This window comes from Theobroma cacao, chromosome 3, assembly GCF_053813885.1.
Source record: "Theobroma cacao isolate CCN51 chromosome 3, ASM5381388v1, whole genome shotgun sequence".
NCBI lineage: Eukaryota > Viridiplantae > Streptophyta > Magnoliopsida > Malvales > Malvaceae > Theobroma > Theobroma cacao.
The window spans coordinates 13,424,533-13,434,629 of NC_142641.1; the positions used below are offsets into that span (position 1 = coordinate 13,424,533).

Sequence of the window (10,097 nt, forward strand, 5' to 3'; positions counted from 1 at the left end):
TTGAAATGGATGGAATTGGAGTTGAATTGGAGATTTTAGAAATTTACACCGTGTATAGGCGAGTTAGGTCGGACACTGTGATTAAGTGATTGTCCAAACATTTCACACCCTATCTAGTGCATACGCATGGATAAGAGCCTGAAATAATATATATTGATTTGAAACAAATTATTGAATTTTTTGTGTCATGTATTGTGGATAGGTGGTGAGCTATCTGATACGGGTAAAAGACTACACCCGAGGACTGAGAATAGGAGTATATCTACTCCTAGTACAGTGAGTAAACTTACTATCATCTTAATTAGCTAGAGTAGATTTATTTAATTGTGTGATTTTATGGAAAAATGGTTTAATTGAAAAATTATTGTGTTTTATGGGAAAATGGGATTTTATAAAATAATTTTATAAAATTTTTGAAAATTTAATAATGAGTTCAAAAATAGAGTAATTGGAGATCTATACTATGATTGTGTTGTTTATCCATGATTTTAAATTAAAAGGCTTATGATAAATGTGGGTATGACTGGTTATTTTTATGATTTAAAGAATATGTGAACTGCTTTGATTTACCTTGAATGTGTTAAGTGAGCCATGTCATACTATTGTGATTTTATTGGTTGGTGGATTATAAAGTGGGCACTGCAGTGACGGGGGTTCCGTGGGCCAACCTAATTAGAGGGGCACGGTTCCCAATTATTGAGCTTACCTCGATTGGAGAGGCGCGTAGGATAACTCCCGAGGTAGGATTTGAGTACACTTCACATTGGCCACCATGTGAAACTGGGACTCAGCCAACCCCGAGGAACGGCTGTGTTGTTAGAGGTGAAATGTGTTTGTGTGTGTGACAATAAACAGCCTTGGCGATCTCGGTAAGATGCCTTCGCGGGGTATCCCCGAGAATGGATTTTTGGCAAGGGCCAAGTTTTTGAAAAGTACATAAGCCATGTTGAGTAATTGGATGAAATCCAATTATTTATATGGGTTGGGATGAATTATTTTAATTGTCTCCTATTACTCGGCTTTAGATTATTTTGATGATGTCTGTCTACTCACTGGGATTTTATAATCTCACCCCTTGTTCCTATATATTTTTCAAGCTCAAAATAGGCAGTAAACTGTCAATTGCATCGAGAAGTAAATTTCAGAGTTGCATCCTAGAAAGCAAGGTTATAGAATAAAACATTCTCAGTTATTTGGGGGCCCACATGTCATTGTAATTTAAATTGCATACTCCAGTTTTCTATATTACAGTATGTATAAATTTATTTTGTTTTTATACGCAGAAAATTAATTTTTGATGTTTCAAAAATATATATATATATATTGTTTTACATTAAAATAGATTATTTTAATTAATATTTTTATTTTATTTTATTATTCAAAAAAAAAAAGAAAAAAGAGAGAGGAATGGAAAAACTGGTACAAAAGCCTTGCAAGGTCTCGAAAGGCATTCGGGGGAAGAATGTCTGTCGAGGCTTCGCGGTGGTTGTCACAAGCTCGATGGGATTTCCGGGTCGTGACAACACTTAGTTAAGGAGATGATTTAGGCCATTTGTGGATTGATTGAGCATTTTGTAGCCCTTATTTACATAAATTATATTTAGTTTTCCCCTTTGAGCCTAATGACACATTTTCTTGTTTGAACACTTAATTTTTAGCCTAGACCCTTATATTAATATTTTCAACAATTATTGCATCCCTTATTCCTAAGTGCATAAGTCAATTTAGGAAGTGTTATGAGCATGATAGTGACAAAGGTAGTAAAGATGAAAAATGATGAGAAGTTAAAAAATATGACTATATTCATCTCACTATCCAATAAAAAAAAAGTTTAGGGGTGTGAAATTGAGAAAAAAAAAGGGAAAGAAAGAAAAAGAAAAAGAATGAAGTGTTGAACAAAAGAAAATTTTTGATGAAAAAGGGGTATACTAGGTGAAGGAAAATAAATCTCTGAATCGGTCCTAGATTGACTATGTGCTTAGGGTGATTTGAGCTATACATTATCCCATATCCAACCTTAACCCTAACCATACATTACAAGCTAATTAAAGTCCTATTGATCTTTAACCTAAGGTTAATCTACATAAGTGGAAAGAGAGAGATGAAAAGCAAACTTATGAAATTTAATTATTAATTTGAATTTTGCATAAATATAAACTTATCCGGATTGTAAAATGTCTAGGTGATAAATTGCACACACACACGGAAATTCACTTAATGATAAGCTTGCATTTGAATTGAGACATTAATTGGAATAATATTTGTATGTGGATTAGAGTTATGAATATGTGATAATTCTATTTTATAGAATTATTTTAATCTAATTTTGTATTAAATATTTGCTAAGTCCTTAATTTTCAATCATAATTTAATTATTTTTAGTTGTTTTTATAATTAGTTTATTTTTAAGTGAGTTATTTTGATTTTATGCTTATTACCTTTAATTTGGTTATTATTTCTTAGTTTTTATGTTTTTGTAGGAATTAAGGGAATTGGGCTTAATTTTGAAAAGTTAGGTTTTTGAAGGATCTAGAATTCTACTTGCATATGCTTCGGTATTTTGCTCATAACTCTCGCTACAGAACTCCAAATGATGTGATTCTTAGACCATTGGAAAGCTTAAAGACAGAGCTACAGTCATAAGATCACTTTGACTTGTTCTACCTTGAGAATAGAGAAAATCATGTTGGAAGATGACAAAGTGTATGTTGTGGGAATGGCAATTTTGAAAGATGATATTGGATATTTGGGCCTCATTACACTGTTAAGCCCAATAGTTAGAATTAGTAGGTTAACTTAAGGAGTTGTAGGTTAAGATTATTAGTATAAATATGGTTTTTTAGGAGAAATTATAGACAACTTTTGGAGATTCAAGAAGCTGAAAGTGGAGGTAGAAACTCGAAAAGCAAGGCTACAATCAGTCATTTTGTTTTCTTCCTTAGCTTTTATTTTTCTTCTTACACTCAATGGTTGAAATTTATATAATTTTATTTGTCTTTGCAATTATGAGTAGCTAATTTTCTTTTTCTAGGATTGCAATTGAGTTCACATTATTGCTTATCTTTAATAGGATTTCAATTGTTTATTCCAATTTATTCTTAATACCTTTAATTGCCTGATCACTGATTAAATTGATTTAGGAATCTAAACAAACTTGGGAAAAGAAGTTTAGTGTAGACTAAAATTGGGATAGTATATGATCACATTAATTGATTTGCGTATAAGATAAAGATATACCTGTAGGTCATATGTAGCCAGATTAGAGCCTGAACTTAATGAGTTTATTTTAATTTCAATTCACATAAGGATATAGTGTTTTGATGAAAATAGATATTTTTATACGATGAGTCGGGAGACCTTTATAAATAATTGAGGACTTTAGGTTAACAATTCAACTCATTGAAATAAATTAAGGAAGAGAGGGATTGAGATGAAGTCTGAGGGATATTGTAATTCTGGTTCATTTTAAATTTGCTTTTTACCCAATTATCTTGTCGCTTTAATTTTTAATTAATTAGTTTTAGTTGAGTAATTTTTAGTTTAATTAGAATTCAGATTTTAATTATTAAAATAAAACTAAATTGTTTTAGTTTTAGTACTTAGTAATTTTCTAGATCAATTCTCTGTGGGTTAGATACTCTGTTTGCTTATATACTATCTATTCGATTCATATACTTGTGTAGTAGAATTTTAACTGACAAGTTTTTGGCGCTGTTGCTGATGAATTGTTTCTAAAATTTTTACTAATACTAATACCAAGCAATTTAATCTTACTTCAAATTTTATTTTTCTTATTTTAATAATAGTTTTTGTTTGCTTGCATATATCTTTGGTCATTGTATGCAAGAAAAAGCAACTTGATTCTTGTTCTTTTTGACCTTGAGATAGAAAGAACTTTCAAAAAACATCGAAGGGAGAATTTTCAAGTTGCAACTTTAATCAAACAATGGTTCTTGAAGAAAATAGAGCACTGTGGGATTATGATGTTCTTCTTTTGCAAGGTTTGCACTAAAGCATTAAAAAACCTTCCATCAATGCAAATAATTTTGAAACTAAACCAACTTACATTTAGATGATTCAATCTTCAGTCCAGTTTGGTGGGTTACCCAGTGATGATCTTAACTCTCATTTGGTGAATTTTTTGAAAATTTGCGATACCTTCAAATACAATGGAGTAATTAATGATGCTATGAGATTAAGATTCTTTCCATTTTCTTTGAGGGATAAAGCAAAGAGCTGGCTTAATTCACTACCCAATGGATTTATTACTACATGGGACTACTTAGCTCAAAAGTTTCTAACAAAATTCTTTCTGCCTGCCAAGACTGCAAAGATGAGGAACGATATAACTTCATTCACACAATTTGAAGGTGAATCCTTATATGAAGTTTGGGAGAGGTTTAAGAAACTACTGAGAAGATGTCCATATCGTGGGATTCCTGATTGGTTGTAAGTTCAGACATTCTATAGTGGGCTGGTTGGTTTGATAAAAACCACAATTAATGCTGCTACTGGTGGGGCATTGATGGGTAAGAATGTTGCAGATGCTTATAATCTATTGGAAAAGATGGCCTCAAATAATTACCAATGGCCTTCAGAAAGGTCTGGTTAGAGAAAAGTTGTTGGGACGTATGAGGTTGATGTGCTTAAGGCCTTACTTGCACAAGTGGTTGCACTATCCAAAAAGTTTGACACACTAGGAGTTCATGCTGTTCAAAATTCATTTGTAGGTTATGAGATGTGTGGAGATAGCCATTCAAGTGATCAATGTCCATATAATTTTGAATCAGTCCAATTTGTGGGAAACTTCAACAGGCAGCAAAATAATCCATACTCCAATACATATAATCTTGGTTTGGAGAAACCACCCCAACTTTTCATGGAACAACAGCGCAGGGCATTCAAATCCAAAATCCATCATGCCTCCTAGTTTTCAACAACAAGTTAGACCACCAATTCCTGAAAAGAAGTCCCAAGTGGAAGAACTTCTCTTGCAATATATATCAAAGAATGATGCTATAATTCAAAGCTATGAAGCCTCCTTAAGAAATCTTGAAACCCAAATAAGATAGCTTGCAAATTTCATCAATAATAGACCCCAAGGTGCCTTACCAAGTGACACACAAATCAATCCCAAAGGTAAGGAACAATGCAAAGCAATCACTTTAAGAAGTGGAAAAGAAATTGAAGGGGTGAATGAAAAAGCAGTTGAATAAGTGAATGAACCTATTGATGAGGAGGAAGGAATGTGTGTAAAGGCAATTGAAGTTGAATAGAAAGAAGATGAAAAAGCTGAAAATCAAGGGACTTCTCAAGTCATCCATCGTCCACCACCTTTTCCCCAAAGGCTCCAAAAGCAAAAGCTTGAAAAGCAATTTCAAAAGTTCATCAATGTCTTTAAGAAATTACACATAACTATTCCTTTTGCTGAAGCTTTGGAACAAATGCCAAGCTATGTCAAGTTCTTGAATAACATCCTCTCCAAAAAGAGAAAACTAGATGAGTTTGAAACTGTTTCCCTTACAGAAGTGCAATTCTCTAAAATAAATTGCCACCAAAACTCAAAGATCTAGGTAGTTTTATAATCCCTTGCACTATTGGTAATTCATTTTTTGCAAAAGCTTTGAGTGATTTAGGTGCAAGTATAAATTTAATGTCTTGGACAATTTTTGAGAAACTTGGTTTGGGGAAATGCAAACCCATTTTTGTTACTTTGTAACTAGCTAATTGCTCTTATGTCTACCCTAGGGGAATTATTGAAGATGTTCTTGTCAAGGTAGATAGATTTATTTTTTTAGTTGATTTTATAATTCTTGACATGGAAGAAGATAGGCAAATTCCAATAATCCTTGGGAGGCCATTCTTGGCAACTGCTAGAGCTTTGATTGATGTTGAAAATGGTGAGCTCACTTTGTGAGTTCAAAACCAGTAGGTAACATTTAATATTTTCAAAACTTTAAAATTACCTGTGATATCTGAAGATTGCTTTTCTATGAGTGCTGATAACTCTCTTATATAGAGTTATTTTGACACATTTTGGGGCTTAATTAGTTAGATCTTTGAGATTTTAGGTTCGGATCGTAGCATTTTCGGTGTTTTTCTAGTATAAGTTTGATTACATGTTGAGTAGTTAATTTAAGTTATTTAAGTTAAATTTTATGTTATTTTGTTTTAAATTACTTTAAGAGTAGTTATTACTAATTTCTCTTATTGCTTTTGATTCAGGTACCATTTGCTAAATAATTCTACTTTATATATTAAAGGTATATGATACGTCAAAGTTGGTTCTCATATGTTTGACTTATTGTGGGGACCAAAGATAAAGGTGAGTAGGATCTTGGCTGAGGAGGTGACCACATGGATGGACTACCTAAAGCATTAAATGCTACATTGGATGGTTATCTCGACATATTGGATAGTTTATTTGGATGTTTTTGAAACATTAATTATGTGATTGCCATGGGAATGGCTGGTGAAACATTTGTCTTTGGCATTTGGATGTGGAAGCTTATATGTTCCAAGTTTGAATAATTATGTCATATTTAATTATCCATGCTTCATGTTTATCCTTGCAATGATATTTGATCAATTATAAATTATGTTTAATTGATCAAAAGGTTGAATATTGATTCATACAAAATGGAACTTTCTTAAGAACGAAACATAGAGATGAATGTTCAAGAAAGAAAGCAACTTCATATTGCGATATGATTTAGTCCATATCTCCCCAACATAAAAAGCCCATTATGATATTCCAAACCAATATGATTCCAAGCATACATTGAGATGTATATACATCATGGAATATTCAAAAGAGTTTGAATATTACTCTCACAAAGGATCTTGGATTTAATGGGAGCACAATAACCTATAAAAAAAAAAGAGCCAAATGGCGTAACACTGAGTGACACATGCATATGATGCATACAACATAGTCTAGTTGTAATGGTCCCAAGGATCAAAAATGATTATACATGTATATAAATAAAGTCATATACATCCTATTAAAAAGGGCTCAAATAGGAAGATATTTAGATCGTTAGTTCATGAAACTAATAAAGGGTTTTGAACATTGTTAATGTAACAATGGAGCCATACTAATAGAACTTGGGTCTCACTGGATCTAGATATAGTAATGTGACATGATGTGATGCATAGACATTTCGAAGATAGATAAAAACAATTAACCACATTGAAGGGCACGAGCGAGTCTACATGAAGACACAATTGCTAGATGGATTTGAATCTTCATATAATGAGGTAGCAATTGGCTTTGTGCTAGTGGGAGATGTTGGGATGAGCCTTGCAGCCAATTGGGATTAGTTAAGGCTTGATTCCAATCACGCAATAATATCATTCATGTTGAATGATTAAAGGTTTTCCTTCATCAATAATACATCAATTATAACAAGTTATAAGTCTAATTGTAAGAAGTCCATAGGATTAATATTGTGAGACTTTGACCTTTATAGACTCGTAGATAGAAGTAGATGCGATATCCTTGATTAGGGGTAATTTCATCATTTCCTTAGTAAACCCCTAAAAGTAAGATTTTAAACAATATTATGGCCTAAGTAGGCCTAAGGCATAAATGGATGATTAAATAAAGGTAAAATGATGAAGGAAATAAAAATGATGATGATTTCCACGGTAGGGGCAAAATGGTCATTTTTCACCTAAGGTCAAAATTTTTAAGTTTTCATGAACCCGAGCATTTCTAGACCATTATGGACCTTGTCCCAGTGTCAAAGGAGTAAAAGATTGCATAAAGGATTAGAGGAGAACAAGTTGACTTGTGAGGGCATTTTGGTAATTTAAGTGGAGTGGATAAGCTTGGGCTATAAATATCTCTTTCTTCTAGCAATTTCTTCTCCCATTTTCCAGCAGCTTCTTTTTTTTCTTCCTTCTTCTCTTTCACGTTGCTTCCAACCTCCATGGAAGCTTGATATGAACCTCCATAACCTCCCTCAAAATAGCTCCACCTTTCATGCTTTTGGTGCACCCTTTCATAAATCCTTGTGCTCTTCCACTCTCTCTCTTTAAAACTTTTGAAAAATCTTATTTCCATACTCTCTCTCACTAGTTAGGTGTCTTAGAGAGAGAAAAAGGAAGCTTTATTACTAGCTTGAAAGTTTTTGGAAAGAATTTTAAGCACAAAGCTACCAAGGTGAGTAGTGAACTAGAATTGATTTTTAGTGTTGAAAATGATTAGTATTTAGACTTGTGGGTGTTTTGGTAGTTGAGGTTGGAAATTCACTTTGGAGTGATTAGGATAGTGAAAATGGATAGCCATTTAATGGCACTTGGAAACTAGTAGGTGATAGCTTGTAGAACTTGTAATTATGAGAATTGAGTTAATTGTGATGTTAATGTGATGATAGGTTCCAATGAAGCCCCACCGTCCCATTTAGACTATTAGGAAGTTAGAATCGACTAAAGATTCAACGAAATACCGGTGAGTGGACTTGCATTTCAAACTTGTTTTGGGAATGCGAATGTGTTTGCACAAGATATTTGAATGATTTTATCCAACTTTTCTTTGCAAATGTGTGCCAAGGAACAAGCCTTGATTAAATGTTTTTGATATTGTGAAATGTGAGATGTGTATAAGGATGAATCCGTATGCTTTATATCATGTTGGTAGGTGTGTATATATCTTATGAATATATGCTGTGTATTGATGAATGATGTTGGGTGGTGATGTTGAAGTGTGAGAGTAGGGAGTGCACACATGATGATGATGGAGTGTGCGAGTAAGGAGTGCACACATGATGATAATAGAGTGTGCGAGTAGGGAGTGCACACATGATGACGATGTATGTATATATAATTGTGTGTGTTATAGAAAGCTCATGAATATGGTTTATGGTTGTAATGCATGTTAAATTTGGCATGATGAATCTTGGGAATTTCCCATTTTCTTGCAAATTGATTTTTATGGCAACACCAAATGGATTTTTAGTGCAAAAGAGGTCCTTTTTACACTTAGGTGCCCTGCTTATTGCTGCAACGAGAAACATTCTGTTTTGGCAGCCAACAACTCGCTGCAGCGAGAAACTCTCAGGTTTTGATGCAGTACTTTCACTTCAATGGGGATTTTGACCACTTTCTTATCCGAACTGGGAAAAGTGGTAAACATCAAATTGTAGCCTTGTCTCTTATCTTTCTAATGGTTGAAAAATAAGATCAATTGGACTTCTGTAATGGGAGATATGATAGAAAAACTGAAACAAATGCAAACTAACACTGTTTCTCACTATAGCGAGAAATTTTTTGTTTTGTCTGCCTAAATCTCGCTGCAGCAAGAATGAACTTTGCTGCAGTGAGAAACTTGCTGCCATGGTTGCTACCTTGCTTGATTTTGATATATTTTTCACCCATTTAACTTTATGGATTCATCTTGGGTTTTTGCAACACTATGAGGTTATTAATGAAAGTTTGAAATGAGGGGTTTTTAGTAAGAAACTAAATCAATTGCGTTGTTTTTGAAACAAGTGCATCATGATTTCTAAATTCTTCCTTCTCGTTTGCTTGTTCCCTTCTTATGTTCACTCACTAAGTTTATACTCACTGTTTTCAACTTCATGTTTTTAGATCAAGAGGCAGCCAGTAACTAGGACGAAGTGTCCTCGTAGACTTGTGTCCATCTTTTGGTAGGCATCAATGGCATTCAGTAGCTGCACCTTCACTATGGTTGCTCCGCTGGAAGTCTAGAGTCCTTTTTGTTGAACACACGTGCCCTAATGTAAATTGTTAAGACGTGTATATGTCTTAAGCAATAAATGTTTATATTGTTTAATGTTGCTACTATGTAATGGCACGGATGATATTATTTTGAATCATATAAATGTGAATATATGGTTTCGATAGAAAAGTTTTGACATACTCATTAGTAAGAACTTCAAAATATAGTGGTAAGAATGAATGATGAAATCGATGAATGGAGTCACATAGATAGGCTTGCTTAGTGGGCTATGTCCATTGGGCCCATGCGCTAGTCATGACTCGGGAATTAGGTCATGACAGACTTGGTATCAGAGACCTAGGTTGTCCTGGCCTAGGACTTCTTTTTTGTTGGTCCAGCGGAGTGTCGGGTC

The 10,097-nt window shown here is 33.5% G+C and overlaps 1 non-coding gene across 1 annotated transcript; it reads right to left on the reverse strand.

Annotated features, from left to right (window-relative positions):
* Positions 1 to 4,330: 4,330 nt before the first annotated feature.
* LOC148763604 (small nucleolar RNA R71) lies at positions 4,331 to 4,437 on the reverse strand. The gene has a single exon (XR_016025668.1). It is a non-coding gene; the product is annotated as a small nucleolar RNA R71 (small nucleolar RNA).
* Between the last annotated feature and the right edge of the window lie 5,660 nt (positions 4,438 to 10,097).